This window comes from Ranitomeya variabilis, chromosome 2 (genome assembly GCF_051348905.1).
Source record: "Ranitomeya variabilis isolate aRanVar5 chromosome 2, aRanVar5.hap1, whole genome shotgun sequence".
In the NCBI taxonomy this organism is placed as follows: domain Eukaryota; kingdom Metazoa; phylum Chordata; class Amphibia; order Anura; family Dendrobatidae; genus Ranitomeya; species Ranitomeya variabilis.
This window is the reverse complement of record NC_135233.1, coordinates 1,107,317,457-1,107,332,878: the sequence shown is the minus strand read 5'-3', so window position 1 is coordinate 1,107,332,878 and position 15,422 is coordinate 1,107,317,457. Positions and strand designations below refer to the sequence as shown.

The 15,422-nt window shown below is 43.5% G+C and overlaps 38 non-coding genes across 38 annotated transcripts; 10 read left to right on the top strand and 28 right to left on the bottom strand.

Moving 5' to 3' along the window:
* Positions 1-317: 317 nt before the first annotated feature.
* TRNAG-UCC (transfer RNA glycine (anticodon UCC)) lies at positions 318-389 on the bottom strand. Its single transcript has one exon. It is a non-coding gene; the product is annotated as a tRNA-Gly (tRNA).
* A 405-nt stretch (positions 390-794) lies between these two features.
* On the top strand, positions 795-868 carry TRNAN-GUU (transfer RNA asparagine (anticodon GUU)). Its single transcript has one exon. It is a non-coding gene; the product is annotated as a tRNA-Asn (tRNA).
* Positions 869-1,031: 163 nt separating this feature from the next.
* Positions 1,032-1,117, bottom strand: TRNAY-GUA (transfer RNA tyrosine (anticodon GUA)). The gene is given in 2 exon segments: positions 1,032-1,067; positions 1,081-1,117. It is a non-coding gene; the product is annotated as a tRNA-Tyr (tRNA).
* Positions 1,118-1,225: 108 nt separating this feature from the next.
* On the bottom strand, positions 1,226-1,298 carry TRNAA-AGC (transfer RNA alanine (anticodon AGC)). The gene has a single exon. It is a non-coding gene; the product is annotated as a tRNA-Ala (tRNA).
* Positions 1,299-1,771: 473 nt separating this feature from the next.
* On the bottom strand, positions 1,772-1,843 carry TRNAG-UCC (transfer RNA glycine (anticodon UCC)). The gene has a single exon. It is a non-coding gene; the product is annotated as a tRNA-Gly (tRNA).
* A 405-nt stretch (positions 1,844-2,248) lies between these two features.
* Positions 2,249-2,322, top strand: TRNAN-GUU (transfer RNA asparagine (anticodon GUU)). Its single transcript has one exon. It is a non-coding gene; the product is annotated as a tRNA-Asn (tRNA).
* Positions 2,323-2,485: 163 nt separating this feature from the next.
* Positions 2,486-2,571, bottom strand: TRNAY-GUA (transfer RNA tyrosine (anticodon GUA)). The gene is given in 2 exon segments: positions 2,486-2,521; positions 2,535-2,571. It is a non-coding gene; the product is annotated as a tRNA-Tyr (tRNA).
* Positions 2,572-2,679: 108 nt separating this feature from the next.
* On the bottom strand, positions 2,680-2,752 carry TRNAA-AGC (transfer RNA alanine (anticodon AGC)). The gene has a single exon. It is a non-coding gene; the product is annotated as a tRNA-Ala (tRNA).
* Positions 2,753-3,224: 472 nt separating this feature from the next.
* On the bottom strand, positions 3,225-3,296 carry TRNAG-UCC (transfer RNA glycine (anticodon UCC)). Its single transcript has one exon. It is a non-coding gene; the product is annotated as a tRNA-Gly (tRNA).
* Positions 3,297-3,701: 405 nt separating this feature from the next.
* On the top strand, positions 3,702-3,775 carry TRNAN-GUU (transfer RNA asparagine (anticodon GUU)). The gene has a single exon. It is a non-coding gene; the product is annotated as a tRNA-Asn (tRNA).
* A 163-nt stretch (positions 3,776-3,938) lies between these two features.
* TRNAY-GUA (transfer RNA tyrosine (anticodon GUA)) lies at positions 3,939-4,024 on the bottom strand. The gene is given in 2 exon segments: positions 3,939-3,974; positions 3,988-4,024. It is a non-coding gene; the product is annotated as a tRNA-Tyr (tRNA).
* A 651-nt stretch (positions 4,025-4,675) lies between these two features.
* TRNAG-UCC (transfer RNA glycine (anticodon UCC)) lies at positions 4,676-4,747 on the bottom strand. Its single transcript has one exon. It is a non-coding gene; the product is annotated as a tRNA-Gly (tRNA).
* Positions 4,748-5,389: 642 nt separating this feature from the next.
* On the bottom strand, positions 5,390-5,475 carry TRNAY-GUA (transfer RNA tyrosine (anticodon GUA)). The gene is given in 2 exon segments: positions 5,390-5,425; positions 5,439-5,475. It is a non-coding gene; the product is annotated as a tRNA-Tyr (tRNA).
* A 108-nt stretch (positions 5,476-5,583) lies between these two features.
* Positions 5,584-5,656, bottom strand: TRNAA-AGC (transfer RNA alanine (anticodon AGC)). The gene has a single exon. It is a non-coding gene; the product is annotated as a tRNA-Ala (tRNA).
* A 472-nt stretch (positions 5,657-6,128) lies between these two features.
* On the bottom strand, positions 6,129-6,200 carry TRNAG-UCC (transfer RNA glycine (anticodon UCC)). The gene has a single exon. It is a non-coding gene; the product is annotated as a tRNA-Gly (tRNA).
* A 405-nt stretch (positions 6,201-6,605) lies between these two features.
* TRNAN-GUU (transfer RNA asparagine (anticodon GUU)) lies at positions 6,606-6,679 on the top strand. The gene has a single exon. It is a non-coding gene; the product is annotated as a tRNA-Asn (tRNA).
* A 163-nt stretch (positions 6,680-6,842) lies between these two features.
* Positions 6,843-6,928, bottom strand: TRNAY-GUA (transfer RNA tyrosine (anticodon GUA)). The gene is given in 2 exon segments: positions 6,843-6,878; positions 6,892-6,928. It is a non-coding gene; the product is annotated as a tRNA-Tyr (tRNA).
* Positions 6,929-7,036: 108 nt separating this feature from the next.
* On the bottom strand, positions 7,037-7,109 carry TRNAA-AGC (transfer RNA alanine (anticodon AGC)). The gene has a single exon. It is a non-coding gene; the product is annotated as a tRNA-Ala (tRNA).
* Positions 7,110-7,580: 471 nt separating this feature from the next.
* On the bottom strand, positions 7,581-7,652 carry TRNAG-UCC (transfer RNA glycine (anticodon UCC)). The gene has a single exon. It is a non-coding gene; the product is annotated as a tRNA-Gly (tRNA).
* A 405-nt stretch (positions 7,653-8,057) lies between these two features.
* TRNAN-AUU (transfer RNA asparagine (anticodon AUU)) lies at positions 8,058-8,131 on the top strand. The gene has a single exon. It is a non-coding gene; the product is annotated as a tRNA-Asn (tRNA).
* A 163-nt stretch (positions 8,132-8,294) lies between these two features.
* TRNAY-GUA (transfer RNA tyrosine (anticodon GUA)) lies at positions 8,295-8,380 on the bottom strand. The gene is given in 2 exon segments: positions 8,295-8,330; positions 8,344-8,380. It is a non-coding gene; the product is annotated as a tRNA-Tyr (tRNA).
* A 654-nt stretch (positions 8,381-9,034) lies between these two features.
* On the bottom strand, positions 9,035-9,106 carry TRNAG-UCC (transfer RNA glycine (anticodon UCC)). The gene has a single exon. It is a non-coding gene; the product is annotated as a tRNA-Gly (tRNA).
* A 405-nt stretch (positions 9,107-9,511) lies between these two features.
* TRNAN-GUU (transfer RNA asparagine (anticodon GUU)) lies at positions 9,512-9,585 on the top strand. The gene has a single exon. It is a non-coding gene; the product is annotated as a tRNA-Asn (tRNA).
* A 163-nt stretch (positions 9,586-9,748) lies between these two features.
* On the bottom strand, positions 9,749-9,834 carry TRNAY-GUA (transfer RNA tyrosine (anticodon GUA)). The gene is given in 2 exon segments: positions 9,749-9,784; positions 9,798-9,834. It is a non-coding gene; the product is annotated as a tRNA-Tyr (tRNA).
* Positions 9,835-9,942: 108 nt separating this feature from the next.
* Positions 9,943-10,015, bottom strand: TRNAA-AGC (transfer RNA alanine (anticodon AGC)). The gene has a single exon. It is a non-coding gene; the product is annotated as a tRNA-Ala (tRNA).
* A 472-nt stretch (positions 10,016-10,487) lies between these two features.
* On the bottom strand, positions 10,488-10,559 carry TRNAG-UCC (transfer RNA glycine (anticodon UCC)). The gene has a single exon. It is a non-coding gene; the product is annotated as a tRNA-Gly (tRNA).
* A 405-nt stretch (positions 10,560-10,964) lies between these two features.
* TRNAN-GUU (transfer RNA asparagine (anticodon GUU)) lies at positions 10,965-11,038 on the top strand. The gene has a single exon. It is a non-coding gene; the product is annotated as a tRNA-Asn (tRNA).
* Positions 11,039-11,201: 163 nt separating this feature from the next.
* On the bottom strand, positions 11,202-11,287 carry TRNAY-GUA (transfer RNA tyrosine (anticodon GUA)). Its single transcript is given in 2 exon segments — positions 11,202-11,237; positions 11,251-11,287. It is a non-coding gene; the product is annotated as a tRNA-Tyr (tRNA).
* Positions 11,288-11,940: 653 nt separating this feature from the next.
* Positions 11,941-12,012, bottom strand: TRNAG-UCC (transfer RNA glycine (anticodon UCC)). The gene has a single exon. It is a non-coding gene; the product is annotated as a tRNA-Gly (tRNA).
* A 405-nt stretch (positions 12,013-12,417) lies between these two features.
* On the top strand, positions 12,418-12,491 carry TRNAN-GUU (transfer RNA asparagine (anticodon GUU)). The gene has a single exon. It is a non-coding gene; the product is annotated as a tRNA-Asn (tRNA).
* Positions 12,492-12,654: 163 nt separating this feature from the next.
* Positions 12,655-12,740, bottom strand: TRNAY-GUA (transfer RNA tyrosine (anticodon GUA)). Its single transcript is given in 2 exon segments — positions 12,655-12,690; positions 12,704-12,740. It is a non-coding gene; the product is annotated as a tRNA-Tyr (tRNA).
* A 108-nt stretch (positions 12,741-12,848) lies between these two features.
* On the bottom strand, positions 12,849-12,921 carry TRNAA-AGC (transfer RNA alanine (anticodon AGC)). The gene has a single exon. It is a non-coding gene; the product is annotated as a tRNA-Ala (tRNA).
* Positions 12,922-13,394: 473 nt separating this feature from the next.
* Positions 13,395-13,466, bottom strand: TRNAG-UCC (transfer RNA glycine (anticodon UCC)). The gene has a single exon. It is a non-coding gene; the product is annotated as a tRNA-Gly (tRNA).
* A 405-nt stretch (positions 13,467-13,871) lies between these two features.
* TRNAN-GUU (transfer RNA asparagine (anticodon GUU)) lies at positions 13,872-13,945 on the top strand. The gene has a single exon. It is a non-coding gene; the product is annotated as a tRNA-Asn (tRNA).
* A 163-nt stretch (positions 13,946-14,108) lies between these two features.
* On the bottom strand, positions 14,109-14,194 carry TRNAY-GUA (transfer RNA tyrosine (anticodon GUA)). The gene is given in 2 exon segments: positions 14,109-14,144; positions 14,158-14,194. It is a non-coding gene; the product is annotated as a tRNA-Tyr (tRNA).
* A 108-nt stretch (positions 14,195-14,302) lies between these two features.
* TRNAA-AGC (transfer RNA alanine (anticodon AGC)) lies at positions 14,303-14,375 on the bottom strand. Its single transcript has one exon. It is a non-coding gene; the product is annotated as a tRNA-Ala (tRNA).
* Positions 14,376-14,845: 470 nt separating this feature from the next.
* Positions 14,846-14,917, bottom strand: TRNAG-UCC (transfer RNA glycine (anticodon UCC)). Its single transcript has one exon. It is a non-coding gene; the product is annotated as a tRNA-Gly (tRNA).
* A 405-nt stretch (positions 14,918-15,322) lies between these two features.
* On the top strand, positions 15,323-15,396 carry TRNAN-GUU (transfer RNA asparagine (anticodon GUU)). The gene has a single exon. It is a non-coding gene; the product is annotated as a tRNA-Asn (tRNA).
* The last annotated feature ends 26 nt before the right edge of the window (positions 15,397-15,422 follow it).

The following is a 15,422-nucleotide window of genomic DNA, read 5'->3' as shown; positions in this document are numbered from 1 at the left end:
ATTGGTGACCTACAAATACAGTCGAGCAACTTTCTAGCAAACCCTTTCTATGCACATGGAGAATCAAACCGGGGACAGTGAAAAAACTTGCATAGTTTGTAGAAAAAAGTTGTGATGTAGCACAATCCCAAGGAGAACCGTTGAACTTTTATGGGTTGGTTTGTTTATCGAAAATGCTGAGAGGTCGTGAAGGCCTCCTGGTCTTTTTTTTTCCTCCTTTCTGTGGTTGCTAAACTGTAAGAAGAGAGTAGAGCATGAGCCTTAACACAAAACATTAAAAGAGAATAAATGCAACACCAATGGTGAAAAGCAAGACATGCGTTGGCCGGGAATCGAACCCGGGTCAACTGCTTGGAAGGCAGCTATGCTCACCACTATACCACCAACGCTTTCGGAAGTGTACGTTTTTTTGACATTTTCTGCAATAACACTAAACTTTCTGTTGACAGAAGCATTTGGATGCAATGTAATGATGAAAAGTATAAAACACAACCTTTTAGCAGAGGATGGTTTCGATCCATCGACCTCTGGGTTATGGGCCCAGCACGCTTCCGCTGCGCCACTCTGCTCGTAGTGTTGGATGCTTAGAGTCGAAGTCTAATTACTGTCTGCCTTCTGGTCTGTGTCGTGTAATTTATCAGCCATTTCTTATCTGTTGGCAACTAGATTATTCTTGGTGTTTTGCAATTATTTCTTTGTTTTTTTCTGTTTCCTTTAGTCATATTGTTGAAAATCATTTGAAGAAACGGTGTCTGACCTTGCTTAAGGTGCAGGCAAAAATTGTGGTCCATTGGGTCTCTGTGGCGCAATCGGTTAGCGCGTTCGGCTGTTAACCGAAAGGTTGGTGGTTCGAGTCCACCCAGGGACGTCGCACCCTTTTGCAGTCCACCCAGAGACGTTGCACAGTTGGAGAAGTTTTTGCATTGGTGCTGAGCATCTCTCTCATGTAAAAGCCATTTTGCTGACTATGTTTTGAATTCACGAGGCAAACTGGAGAAAAACTTTCTGTATGAGATAAGATAAACAAAACTTCCTTCGAGCCGGAATTGAACCAGCGACCTAAGGATTGCTAATTTAGAGCTACAGTCCTCCGCTCTACCAGCTGAGCTATCGAAGGATTGTTTTGGCCACTGTCGAAAGCCTCCTAGGTTTGGCCGTGGGTGCCACGGGCAGATGGTAAAAATGATTCATTCAACTCTGCGAAAAAGGAATCCAATGGTAGCATTGGAGAATGCGGGCATCGATCCCGCTACCTCTCGCATGCTAAGCGAGCGCTCTACCACTTGAGCTAATCCCCCAAACCTGTGAAACTTGACGTCAGTTTCACGTCACACCAGGTCACAATTTTCATATACAGTCACAGATGACATTGCTTTTTTTTTTTTTTTTTTTTTTTTTTAAGTGTGGACTCCGTTTTCCCATACTTGAAGAACATTTAAGGAGTCCACAACGTGATTGGTGACCTACAAATACAGTCGAGCAACTTTCTAGCAAACCCTTTCTATGCACATGGAGAATCAAACCGGGGACAGTGAAAAAACTTGCATAGTTTGTAGAAAAAAGTTGTGATGTAGCACAATCCCAAGGAGAACCGTTGAACTTTTATGGGTTGGTTTGTTTATCGAAAATGCTGAGAGGTCGTGAAGGCCTCCTGGTCTTTTTTTTTCCTCCTTTCTGTGGTTGCTAAACTGTAAGAAGAGAGTAGAGCATGAGCCTTAACACAAAACATTAAAAGAGAATAAATGCAACACCAATGGTGAAAAGCAAGACATGCGTTGGCCGGGAATCGAACCCGGGTCAACTGCTTGGAAGGCAGCTATGCTCACCACTATACCACCAACGCTTTCGGAAGTGTACGTTTTTTTGACATTTTCTGCAATAACACTAAACTTTCTGTTGACAGAAGCATTTGGATGCAATGTAATGATGAAAAGTATAAAACACAACCTTTTAGCAGAGGATGGTTTCGATCCATCGACCTCTGGGTTATGGGCCCAGCACGCTTCCGCTGCGCCACTCTGCTCGTAGTGTTGGATGCTTAGAGTCGAAGTCTAATTACTGTCTGCCTTCTGGTCTGTGTCGTGTAATTTATCAGCCATTTCTTATCTGTTGGCAACTAGATTATTCTTGGTGTTTTGCAATTATTTCTTTGTTTTTTTCTGTTTCCTTTAGTCATATTGTTGAAAATCATTTGAAGAAACGGTGTCTGACCTTGCTTAAGGTGCAGGCAAAAATTGTGGTCCATTGGGTCTCTGTGGCGCAATCGGTTAGCGCGTTCGGCTGTTAACCGAAAGGTTGGTGGTTCGAGTCCACCCAGGGACGTCGCACCCTTTTGCAGTCCACCCAGAGACGTTGCACAGTTGGAGAAGTTTTTGCATTGGTGCTGAGCATCTCTCTCATGTAAAAGCCATTTTGCTGACTATGTTTTGAATTCACGAGGCAAACTGGAGAAAAACTTTCTGTATGAGATAAGATAAACAAAACTTCCTTCGAGCCGGAATTGAACCAGCGACCTAAGGATTGCTAATTTAGAGCTACAGTCCTCCGCTCTACCAGCTGAGCTATCGAAGGATTGTTTTGGCCACTGTCGAAAGCCTCCTAGGTTTGGCCGTGGGTGCCACGGGCAGATGGTAAAAATGATTCATTCAACTCTGCGAAAAAGGAATCCAATGGTAGCATTGGAGAATGCGGGCATCGATCCCGCTACCTCTCGCATGCTAAGCGAGCGCTCTACCACTTGAGCTAATCCCCCAAACCTGTGAAACTTGACGTCAGTTTCACGTCACACCAGGTCACAATTTTCATATACAGTCACAGATGACATTGCTTTTTTTTTTTTTTTTTTTTTTTTTAAGTGTGGACTCCGTTTTCCCATACTTGAAGAACATTTAAGGAGTCCACAACGTGATTGGTGACCTACAAATACAGTCGAGCAACTTTCTAGCAAACCCTTTCTATGCACATGGAGAATCAAACCGGGGACAGTGAAAAAACTTGCATAGTTTGTAGAAAAAAGTTGTGATGTAGCACAATCCCAAGGAGAACCGTTGAACTTTTATGGGTTGGTTTGTTTATCGAAAATGCTGAGAGGTCGTGAAGGCCTCCTGGTCTTTTTTTTTCCTCCTTTCTGTGGTTGCTAAACTGTAAGAAGAGAGTAGAGCATGAGCCTTAACACAAAACATTAAAAGAGAATAAATGCAACACCAATGGTGAAAAGCAAGACATGCGTTGGCCGGGAATCGAACCCGGGTCAACTGCTTGGAAGGCAGCTATGCTCACCACTATACCACCAACGCTTTCGGAAGTGTACGTTTTTTTGACATTTTCTGCAATAACACTAAACTTTCTGTTGACAGAAGCATTTGGATGCAATGTAATGATGAAAAGTATAAAACACAACCTTTTAGCAGAGGATGGTTTCGATCCATCGACCTCTGGGTTATGGGCCCAGCACGCTTCCGCTGCGCCACTCTGCTCGTAGTGTTGGATGCTTAGAGTCGAAGTCTAATTACTGTCTGCCTTCTGGTCTGTGTCGTGTAATTTATCAGCCATTTCTTATCTGTTGGCAACTAGATTATTCTTGGTGTTTTGCAATTATTTCTTTGTTTTTTTCTGTTTCCTTTAGTCATATTGTTGAAAATCATTTGAAGAAACGGTGTCTGACCTTGCTTAAGGTGCAGGCAAAAATTGTGGTCCATTGGGTCTCTGTGGCGCAATCGGTTAGCGCGTTCGGCTGTTAACCGAAAGGTTGGTGGTTCGAGTCCACCCAGGGACGTCGCACCCTTTTGCAGTCCACCCAGAGACGTTGCACAGTTGGAGAAGTTTTTGCATTGGTGCTGAGCATCTCTCTCATGTAAAAGCCATTTTGCTGACTATGTTTTGAATTCACGAGGCAAACTGGAGAAAAACTTTCTGTATGAGATAAGATAAACAAAACTTCCTTCGAGCCGGAATTGAACCAGCGACCTAAGGATTGCTAATTTAGAGCTACAGTCCTCCGCTCTACCAGCTGAGCTATCGAAGGATTGTTTTGGCCACTGTCGAAAGCCTCCTAGGTTTGGCCGTGGGTGCCACGGGCAGATGGTAAAAATGATTCATTCAACTCTGCGAAAAAGGAATCCAATGGTAGCATTGGAGAATGCGGGCATCGATCCCGCTACGTCTCGCATGCTAAGCGAGCGCTCTACCACTTGAGCTAATCCCCCAAACCTGTGAAACTTGACGTCAGTTTCACGTCACACCAGGTCACAATTTTCATATACAGTCACAGATGACATTGCTTTTTTTTTTTTTTTTTTTTTTTAAGTGTGGACTCCGTTTTCCCATACTTGAAGAACATTTAAGGAGTCCACAACGTGATTGGTGACCTACAAATACAGTCGAGCAACTTTCTAGCAAACCCTTTCTATGCACATGGAGAATCAAACCGGGGACAGTGAAAAAACTTGCATAGTTTGTAGAAAAAAGTTGTGATGTAGCACAATCCCAAGGAGAACCGTTGAACTTTTATGGGTTGGTTTGTTTATCGAAAATGCTGAGAGGTCGTGAAGGCCTCCTGGTCTTTTTTTTTCCTCCTTTCTGTGGTTGCTAAACTGTAAGAAGAGAGTAGAGCATGAGCCTTAACACAAAACATTAAAAGAGAATAAATGCAACACCAATGGTGAAAAGCAAGACATGCGTTGGCCGGGAATCGAACCCGGGTCAACTGCTTGGAAGGCAGCTATGCTCACCACTATACCACCAACGCTTTCGGAAGTGTACGTTTTTTTGACATTTTCTGCAATAACACTAAACTTTCTGTTGACAGAAGCATTTGGATGCAATGTAATGATGAAAAGTATAAAACACAACCTTTTAGCAGAGGATGGTTTCGATCCATCGACCTCTGGGTTATGGGCCCAGCACGCTTCCGCTGCGCCACTCTGCTCGTAGTGTTGGATGCTTAGAGTCGAAGTCTAATTACTGTCTGCCTTCTGGTCTGTGTCGTGTAATTTATCAGCCATTTCTTATCTGTTGGCAACTAGATTATTCTTGGTGTTTTGCAATTATTTCTTTGTTTTTTTCTGTTTCCTTTAGTCATATTGTTGAAAATCATTTGAAGAAACGGTGTCTGACCTTGCTTAAGGTGCAGGCAAAAATTGTGGTCCATTGGGTCTCTGTGGCGCAATCGGTTAGCGCGTTCGGCTGTTAACCGAAAGGTTGGTGGTTCGAGTCCACCCAGGGATGTCGCACCCTTTTGCAGTCCACCCAGAGACGTTGCACAGTTGGAGAAGTTTTTGCATTGGTGCTGAGCATCTCTCTCATGTAAAAGCCATTTTGCTGACTATGTTTTGAATTCACGAGGCAAACTGGAGAAAAACTTTCTGTATGAGATAAGATAAACAAAACTTCCTTCGAGCCGGAATTGAACCAGCGACCTAAGGATTGCTAATTTAGAGCTACAGTCCTCCGCTCTACCAGCTGAGCTATCGAAGGATTGTTTTGGCCACTGTCGAAAGCCTCCTAGGTTTGGCCGTGGGTGCCACGGGCAGATGGTAAAAATGATTCATTCAACTCTGCGAAAAAGGAATCCAATGGTAGCATTGGAGAATGCGGGCATCGATCCCGCTACCTCTCGCATGCTAAGCGAGCGCTCTACCACTTGAGCTAATCCCCCAAACCTGTGAAACTTGACGTCAGTTTCACGTCACACCAGGTCACAATTTTCATATACAGTCACAGATGACATTGCTTTTTTTTTTTTTTTTTTTTTTTTTAAGTGTGGACTCCGTTTTCCCATACTTGAAGAACATTTAAGGAGTCCACAACGTGATTGGTGACCTACAAATACAGTCGAGCAACTTTCTAGCAAACCCTTTCTATGCACATGGAGAATCAAACCGGGGACAGTGAAAAAACTTGCATAGTTTGTAGAAAAAAGTTGTGATGTAGCACAATCCCAAGGAGAACCGTTGAACTTTTATGGGTTGGTTTGTTTATCGAAAATGCTGAGAGGTCGTGAAGGCCTCCTGGTCTTTTTTTTTCCTCCTTTCTGTGGTTGCTAAACTGTAAGAAGAGAGTAGAGCATGAGCCTTAACACAAAACATTAAAAGAGAATAAATGCAACACCAATGGTGAAAAGCAAGACATGCGTTGGCCGGGAATCGAACCCGGGTCAACTGCTTGGAAGGCAGCTATGCTCACCACTATACCACCAACGCTTTCGGAAGTGTACGTTTTTTTGACATTTTCTGCAATAACACTAAACTTTCTGTTGACAGAAGCATTTGGATGCAATGTAATGATGAAAAGTATAAAACACAACCTTTTAGCAGAGGATGGTTTCGATCCATCGACCTCTGGGTTATGGGCCCAGCACGCTTCCGCTGCGCCACTCTGCTCGTAGTGTTGGATGCTTAGAGTCGAAGTCTAATTACTGTCTGCCTTCTGGTCTGTGTCGTGTAATTTATCAGCCATTTCTTATCTGTTGGCAACTAGATTATTCTTGGTGTTTTGCAATTATTTCTTTGTTTTTTTCTGTTTCCTTTAGTCATATTGTTGAAAATCATTTGAAGAAACGGTGTCTGACCTTGCTTAAGGTGCAGGCAAAAATTGTGGTCCATTGGGTCTCTGTGGCGCAATCGGTTAGCGCGTTCGGCTGTTAACCGAAAGGTTGGTGGTTCGAGTCCACCCAGGGACGTCGCACCCTTTTGCAGTCCACCCAGAGACGTTGCACAGTTGGAGAAGTTTTTGCATTGGTGCTGAGCATCTCTCTCATGTAAAAGCCATTTTGCTGACTATGTTTTGAATTCACGAGGCAAACTGGAGAAAAACTTTCTGTATGAGATAAGATAAACAAAACTTCCTTCGAGCCGGAATTGAACCAGCGACCTAAGGATTGCTAATTTAGAGCTACAGTCCTCCGCTCTACCAGCTGAGCTATCGAAGGATTGTTTTGGCCACTGTCGAAAGCCTCCTAGGTTTGGCCGTGGGTGCCACGGGCAGATGGTAAAAATGATTCATTCAACTCTGCGAAAAAGGAATCCAATGGTAGCATTGGAGAATGCGGGCATCGATCCCGCTACCTCTCGCATGCTAAGCGAGCGCTCTACCACTTGAGCTAATCCCCCAAACCTGTGAAACTTGACGTCAGTTTCACGTCACACCAGGTCACAATTTTCATATACAGTCACAGATGACATTGCTTTTTTTTTTTTTTTTTTTTTTTTAAGTGTGGACTCCGTTTTCCCATACTTGAAGAACATTTAAGGAGTCCACAACGTGATTGGTGACCTACAAATACAGTCGAGCAACTTTCTAGCAAACCCTTTCTATGCACATGGAGAATCAAACCGGGGACAGTGAAAAAACTTGCATAGTTTGTAGAAAAAAGTTGTGATGTAGCACAATCCCAAGGAGAACCGTTGAACTTTTATGGGTTGGTTTGTTTATCGAAAATGCTGAGAGGTCGTGAAGGCCTCCTGGTCTTTTTTTTTCCTCCTTTCTGTGGTTGCTAAACTGTAAGAAGAGAGTAGAGCATGAGCCTTAACACAAAACATTAAAAGAGAATAAATGCAACACCAATGGTGAAAAGCAAGACATGCGTTGGCCGGGAATCGAACCCGGGTCAACTGCTTGGAAGGCAGCTATGCTCACCACTATACCACCAACGCTTTCGGAAGTGTACGTTTTTTTGACATTTTCTGCAATAACACTAAACTTTCTGTTGACAGAAGCATTTGGATGCAATGTAATGATGAAAAGTATAAAACACAACCTTTTAGCAGAGGATGGTTTCGATCCATCGACCTCTGGGTTATGGGCCCAGCACGCTTCCGCTGCGCCACTCTGCTCGTAGTGTTGGATGCTTAGAGTCGAAGTCTAATTACTGTCTGCCTTCTGGTCTGTGTCGTGTAATTTATCAGCCATTTCTTATCTGTTGGCAACTAGATAATTCTTGGTGTTTTGCAATTATTTCTTTGTTTTTTTCTGTTTCCTTTAGTCATATTGTTGAAAATCATTTGAAGAAACGGTGTCTGACCTTGCTTAAGGTGCAGGCAAAAATTGTGGTCCATTGGGTCTCTGTGGCGCAATCGGTTAGCGCGTTCGGCTATTAACCGAAAGGTTGGTGGTTCGAGTCCACCCAGGGACGTCGCACCCTTTTGCAGTCCACCCAGAGACGTTGCACAGTTGGAGAAGTTTTTGCATTGGTGCTGAGCATCTCTCTCATGTAAAAGCCATTTTGCTGACTATGTTTTGAATTCACGAGGCAAACTGGAGAAAAACTTTCTGTATGAGATAAGATAAACAAAACTTCCTTCGAGCCGGAATTGAACCAGCGACCTAAGGATTGCTAATTTAGAGCTACAGTCCTCCGCTCTACCAGCTGAGCTATCGAAGGATTGTTTTGGCCACTGTCGAAAGCCTCCTAGGTTTGGCCGTGGGTGCCACGGGCAGATGGTAAAAATGATTCATTCAACTCTGCGAAAAAGGAATCCAATGGTAGCATTGGAGAATGCGGGCATCGATCCCGCTACCTCTCGCATGCTAAGCGAGCACTCTACCACTTGAGCTAATCCCCCAAACCTGTGAAACTTGACGTCAGTTTCACGTCACACCAGGTCACAATTTTCATATACAGTCACAGATGACATTGCTTTTTTTTTTTTTTTTTTTTTTTTTTAAGTGTGGACTCCGTTTTCCCATACTTGAAGAACATTTAAGGAGTCCACAACGTGATTGGTGACCTACAAATACAGTCGAGCAACTTTCTAGCAAACCCTTTCTATGCACATGGAGAATCAAACCGGGGACAGTGAAAAAACTTGCATAGTTTGTAGAAAAAAGTTGTGATGTAGCACAATCCCAAGGAGAACCGTTGAACTTTTATGGGTTGGTTTGTTTATCGAAAATGCTGAGAGGTCGTGAAGGCCTCCTGGTCTTTTTTTTTCCTCCTTTCTGTGGTTGCTAAACTGTAAGAAGAGAGTAGAGCATGAGCCTTAACACAAAACATTAAAAGAGAATAAATGCAACACCAATGGTGAAAAGCAAGACATGCGTTGGCCGGGAATCGAACCCGGGTCAACTGCTTGGAAGGCAGCTATGCTCACCACTATACCACCAACGCTTTCGGAAGTGTACGTTTTTTTGACATTTTCTGCAATAACACTAAACTTTCTGTTGACAGAAGCATTTGGATGCAATGTAATGATGAAAAGTATAAAACACAACCTTTTAGCAGAGGATGGTTTCGATCCATCGACCTCTGGGTTATGGGCCCAGCACGCTTCCGCTGCGCCACTCTGCTCGTAGTGTTGGATGCTTAGAGTCGAAGTCTAATTACTGTCTGCCTTCTGGTCTGTGTCGTGTAATTTATCAGCCATTTCTTATCTGTTGGCAACTAGATTATTCTTGGTGTTTTGCAATTATTTCTTTGTTTTTTTCTGTTTCCTTTAGTCATATTGTTGAAAATCATTTGAAGAAACGGTGTCTGACCTTGCTTAAGGTGCAGGCAAAAATTGTGGTCCATTGGGTCTCTGTGGCGCAATCGGTTAGCGCGTTCGGCTGTTAACCGAAAGGTTGGTGGTTCGAGTCCACCCAGGGACGTCGCACCCTTTTGCAGTCCACCCAGAGACGTTGCACAGTTGGAGAAGTTTTTGCATTGGTGCTGAGCATCTCTCTCATGTAAAAGCCATTTTGCTGACTATGTTTTGAATTCACGAGGCAAACTGGAGAAAAACTTTCTGTATGAGATAAGATAAACAAAACTTCCTTCGAGCCGGAATTGAACCAGCGACCTAAGGATTGCTAATTTAGAGCTACAGTCCTCCGCTCTACCAGCTGAGCTATCGAAGGATTGTTTTGGCCACTGTCGAAAGCCTCCTAGGTTTGGCCGTGGGTGCCACGGGCAGATGGTAAAAATGATTCATTCAACTCTGCGAAAAAGGAATCCAATGGTAGCATTGGAGAATGCGGGCATCGATCCCGCTACCTCTCGCATGCTAAGCGAGCGCTCTACCACTTGAGCTAATCCCCCAAACCTGTGAAACTTGACGTCAGTTTCACGTCACACCAGGTCACAATTTTCATATACAGTCACAGATGACATTGCTTTTTTTTTTTTTTTTTTTTTTTTTAAGTGTGGACTCCGTTTTCCCATACTTGAAGAACATTTAAGGAGTCCACAACGTGATTGGTGACCTACAAATACAGTCGAGCAACTTTCTAGCAAACCCTTTCTATGCACATGGAGAATCAAACCGGGGACAGTGAAAAAACTTGCATAGTTTGTAGAAAAAAGTTGTGATGTAGCACAATCCCAAGGAGAACCGTTGAACTTTTATGGGTTGGTTTGTTTATCGAAAATGCTGAGAGGTCGTGAAGGCCTCCTGGTCTTTTTTTTTCCTCCTTTCTGTGGTTGCTAAACTGTAAGAAGAGAGTAGAGCATGAGCCTTAACACAAAACATTAAAAGAGAATAAATGCAACACCAATGGTGAAAAGCAAGACATGCGTTGGCCGGGAATCGAACCCGGGTCAACTGCTTGGAAGGCAGCTATGCTCACCACTATACCACCAACGCTTTCGGAAGTGTACGTTTTTTTGACATTTTCTGCAATAACACTAAACTTTCTGTTGACAGAAGCATTTGGATGCAATGTAATGATGAAAAGTATAAAACACAACCTTTTAGCAGAGGATGGTTTCGATCCATCGACCTCTGGGTTATGGGCCCAGCACGCTTCCGCTGCGCCACTCTGCTCGTAGTGTTGGATGCTTAGAGTCGAAGTCTAATTACTGTCTGCCTTCTGGTCTGTGTCGTGTAATTTATCAGCCATTTCTTATCTGTTGGCAACTAGATTATTCTTGGTGTTTTGCAATTATTTCTTTGTTTTTTTCTGTTTCCTTTAGTCATATTGTTGAAAATCATTTGAAGAAACGGTGTCTGACCTTGCTTAAGGTGCAGGCAAAAATTGTGGTCCATTGGGTCTCTGTGGCGCAATCGGTTAGCGCGTTCGGCTGTTAACCGAAAGGTTGGTGGTTCGAGTCCACCCAGGGACGTCGCACCCTTTTGCAGTCCACCCAGAGACGTTGCACAGTTGGAGAAGTTTTTGCATTGGTGCTGAGCATCTCTCTCATGTAAAAGCCATTTTGCTGACTATGTTTTGAATTCACGAGGCAAACTGGAGAAAAACTTTCTGTATGAGATAAGATAAACAAAACTTCCTTCGAGCCGGAATTGAACCAGCGACCTAAGGATTGCTAATTTAGAGCTACAGTCCTCCGCTCTACCAGCTGAGCTATCGAAGGATTGTTTTGGCCACTGTCGAAAGCCTCCTAGGTTTGGCCGTGGGTGCCACGGGCAGATGGTAAAAATGATTCATTCAACTCTGCGAAAAAGGAATCCAATGGTAGCATTGGAGAATGCGGGCATCAATCCCGCTACCTCTCGCATGCTAAGCGAGCGCTCTACCACTTGAGCTAATCCCCCAAACCTGTGAAACTTGACGTCAGTTTCACGTCACACCAGGTCACAATTTTCATATACAGTCACAGATGACATTGCTTTTTTTTTTTTTTTTTTTTTTTTTAAGTGTGGACTCCGTTTTCCCATACTTGAAGAACATTTAAGGAGTCCACAACGTGATTGGTGACCTACAAATACAGTCGAGCAACTTTCTAGCAAACCCTTTCTATGCACATGGAGAATCAAACCGGGGACAGTGAAAAAACTTGCATAGTTTGTAGAAAAAAGTTGTGATGTAGCACAATCCCAAGGAGAACCGTTGAACTTTTATGGGTTGGTTTGTTTATCGAAAATGCTGAGAGGTCGTGAAGGCCTCCTGGTCTTTTTTTTTCCTCCTTTCTGTGGTTGCTAAACTGTAAGAAGAGAGTAGAGCATGAGCCTTAACACAAAACATTAAAAGAGAATAAATGCAACACCAATGGTGAAAAGCAAGACATGCGTTGGCCGGGAATCGAACCCGGGTCAACTGCTTGGAAGGCAGCTATGCTCACCACTATACCACCAACGCTTTCGGAAGTGTACGTTTTTTTGACATTTTCTGCAATAACACTAAACTTTCTGTTGACAGAAGCATTTGGATGCAATGTAATGATGAAAAGTATAAAACACAACCTTTTAGCAGAGGATGGTTTCGATCCATCGACCTCTGGGTTATGGGCCCAGCACGCTTCCGCTGCGCCACTCTGCTCGTAGTGTTGGATGCTTAGAGTCGAAGTCTAATTACTGTCTGCCTTCTGGTCTGTGTCGTGTAATTTATCAGCCATTTCTTATCTGTTGGCAACTAGATTATTCTTGGTGTTTTGCAATTATTTCTTTGTTTTTTTCTGTTTCCTTTAGTCATATTGTTGAAAATCATTTGAAGAAACGGTGTCTGACCTTGCTTAAGGTGCAGGCAAAAATTGTGGTCCATTAGGTCTCTGTGGCGCAATCGGTTAGCGCGTTCGGCTGTTAACCGAAAGGTTGGTGGTTCGAGTCCACCCAGGGACGTCGCACCCTTTTGCAGTCCACCCAGAGACGTTGCACAGTTGGAGAAGTTTTTGCATTGGTGCTGAGCATCTCTCTCATGTAAAAGCCATTTTGCTGACTATGTTTTGAATTCACGAGGCAAACTGGAGAAAAACTTTCTGTATGAGATAAGATAAACAAAACTTCCTTCGAGCCGGAATTGAACCAGCGACCTAAGGATTGCTAATTTAGAGCTACAGTCCTCCGCTCTACCAGCTGAGCTATCGAAGGATTGTTTTGGCCACTGTCGAAAGCCTCCTAGGTTTGGCCGTGGGTGCCACGGGCAGATGGTAAAAATGATTCATTCAACTCTGCGAAAAAGGAATCCAATGGTAGCATTGGAGAATGCGGGCATCGATCCCGCTACCTCTCGCATGCTAAGCGAGCGCTCTACCACTTGAGCTAATCCCCCAAACCTGTGAAACTTGACGTCAGTTTCACGTCACACCAGGTCACAATTTTCATATACAGTCACAGATGACATTGCTTTTTTTTTTTTTTTTTTTTTTTTTTAAGTGTGGACTCCGTTTTCCCATACTTGAAGAACATTTAAGGAGTCCACAACGTGATTGGTGACCTACAAATACAGTCGAGCAACTTTCTAGCAAACCCTTTCTATGCACATGGAGAATCAAACCGGGGACAGTGAAAAAACTTGCATAGTTTGTAGAAAAAAGTTGTGATGTAGCACAATCCCAAGGAGAACCGTTGAACTTTTATGGGTTGGTTTGTTTATCGAAAATGCTGAGAGGTCGTGAAGGCCTCCTGGTCTTTTTTTTTCCTCCTTTCTGTGGTTGCTAAACTGTAAGAAGAGAGTAGAGCATGAGCCTTAACACAAAACATTAAAAGAGAATAAATGCAACACCAATGGTGAAAAGCAAGACATGCGTTGGCCGGGAATCGAACCCGGGTCAACTGCTTGGAAGGCAGCTATGCTCACCACTATACCACCAACGCTTTCGGAAGTGTACGTTTTTTTGACATTTTCTGCAATAACACTAAACTTTCTGTTGACAGAAGCATTTGGATGCAATGTAATGATGAAAAGTATAAAACACAACCTTTTAGCAGAGGATGGTTTCGATCCATCGACCTCTGGGTTATGGGCCCAGCACGCTTCCGCTGCGCCACTCTGCTCGTAGTGTTGGATGCTTAGAGTCGAAGTCTAATTACTGTCTGCCTTCTGGTCTGTGTCGTGTAATTTATCAGCCATTTCTTATCTGTTGGCAACTAGATTATTCTTGGTGTTTTGCAATTATTTCTTTGTTTTTTTCTGTTTCCTTTAGTCATATTGTTGAAAATCATTTGAAGAAACGGTGTCTGACCTTGCTTAAGGTGCAGGCAAAAATTGTGGTCCATTGGGTCTCTGTGGCGCAATCGGTTAGCGCGTTCGGCTGTTAACCGAAAGGTTGGTGGTTCGAGTCCACCCAGGGACGTCGCACCCTTTTGCAGTCCACCCAGAGACGTTGCACAGTTGGAGAAGTTTTTGCATTGGTGCTGAGCATCTCTCTCATGTAAAAGCCATTTTGCTGACTATGTTTTGAATTCACGAGGCAAACTGGAGAAAAACTTTCTGTATGAGATAAGATAAACAAAACTTCCTTCGAGCCGGAATTGAACCAGCGACCTAAGGATTGCTAATTTAGAGCTACAGTCCTCCGCTCTACCAGCTGAGCTATCGAAGGATTGTTTTGGCCACTGTCGAAAGCCTCCTAGGTTTGGCCGTGGGTGCCACGGGCAGATGGTAAAAATGATTCATTCAACTCTGCGAAAAAGGAATCCAATGGTAGCATTGGAGAATGCGGGCATCGATCCCGCTACCTCTCGCATGCTAAGCGAGCGCTCTACCACTTGAGCTAATCCCCCAAACCTGTGAAACTTGACGTCAGTTTCACGTCACACCAGGTCACAATTTTCATATACAGTCACAGATGACATTGCTTTTTTTTTTTTTTTTTTTTTTTAAGTGTGGACTCCGTTTTCCCATACTTGAAGAACATTTAAGGAGTCCACAACGTGATTGGTGACCTACAAATACAGTCGAGCAACTTTCTAGCAAACCCTTTCTATGCACATGGAGAATCAAACCGGGGACAGTGAAAAAACTTGCATAGTTTGTAGAAAAAAGTTGTGATGTAGCACAATCCCAAGGAGAACCGTTGAACTTTTATGGGTTGGTTTGTTTATCGAAAATGCTGAGAGGTCGTGAAGGCCTCCTGGTCTTTTTTTTTCCTCCTTTCTGTGGTTGCTAAACTGTAAGAAGAGAGTAGAGCATGAGCCTTAACACAAAACATTAAAAGAGAATAAATGCAACACCAATGGTGAAAAGCAAGACATGCGTTGGCCGGGAATCGAACCCGGGTCAACTGCTTGGAAGGCAGCTATGCTCACCACTATACCACCAACGCTTTCGGAAGTGTACGTTTTTTTGACATTTTCTGCAATAACACTAAACTTTCTGTTGACAGAAGCATTTGGATGCAATGTAATGATGAAAAGTATAAAACACAACCTTTTAGCAGAGGATGGTTTCGATCCATCGACCTCTGGGTTATGGGCCCAGCACGCTTCCGCTGCGCCACTCTGCTCGTAGTGTTGGATGCTTAGAGTCGAAGTCTAATTACTGTCTGCCTTCTGGTCTGTGTCGTGTAATTTATCAGCCATTTCTTATCTGTTGGCAACTAGATTATTCTTGGTGTTTTGCAATTATTTCTTTGTTTTTTTCTGTTTCCTTTAGTCATATTGTTGAAAATCATTTGAAGAAACGGTGTCTGACCTTGCTTAAGGTGCAGGCAAAAATTGTGGTCCATTGGGTCTCTGTGGCGCAATCGGTTAGCGCGTTCGGCTGTTAACCGAAAGGTTGGTGGTTCGAGTCCACCCAGGGACGTCGCACCCTTTTGCAGTCCACCCAGA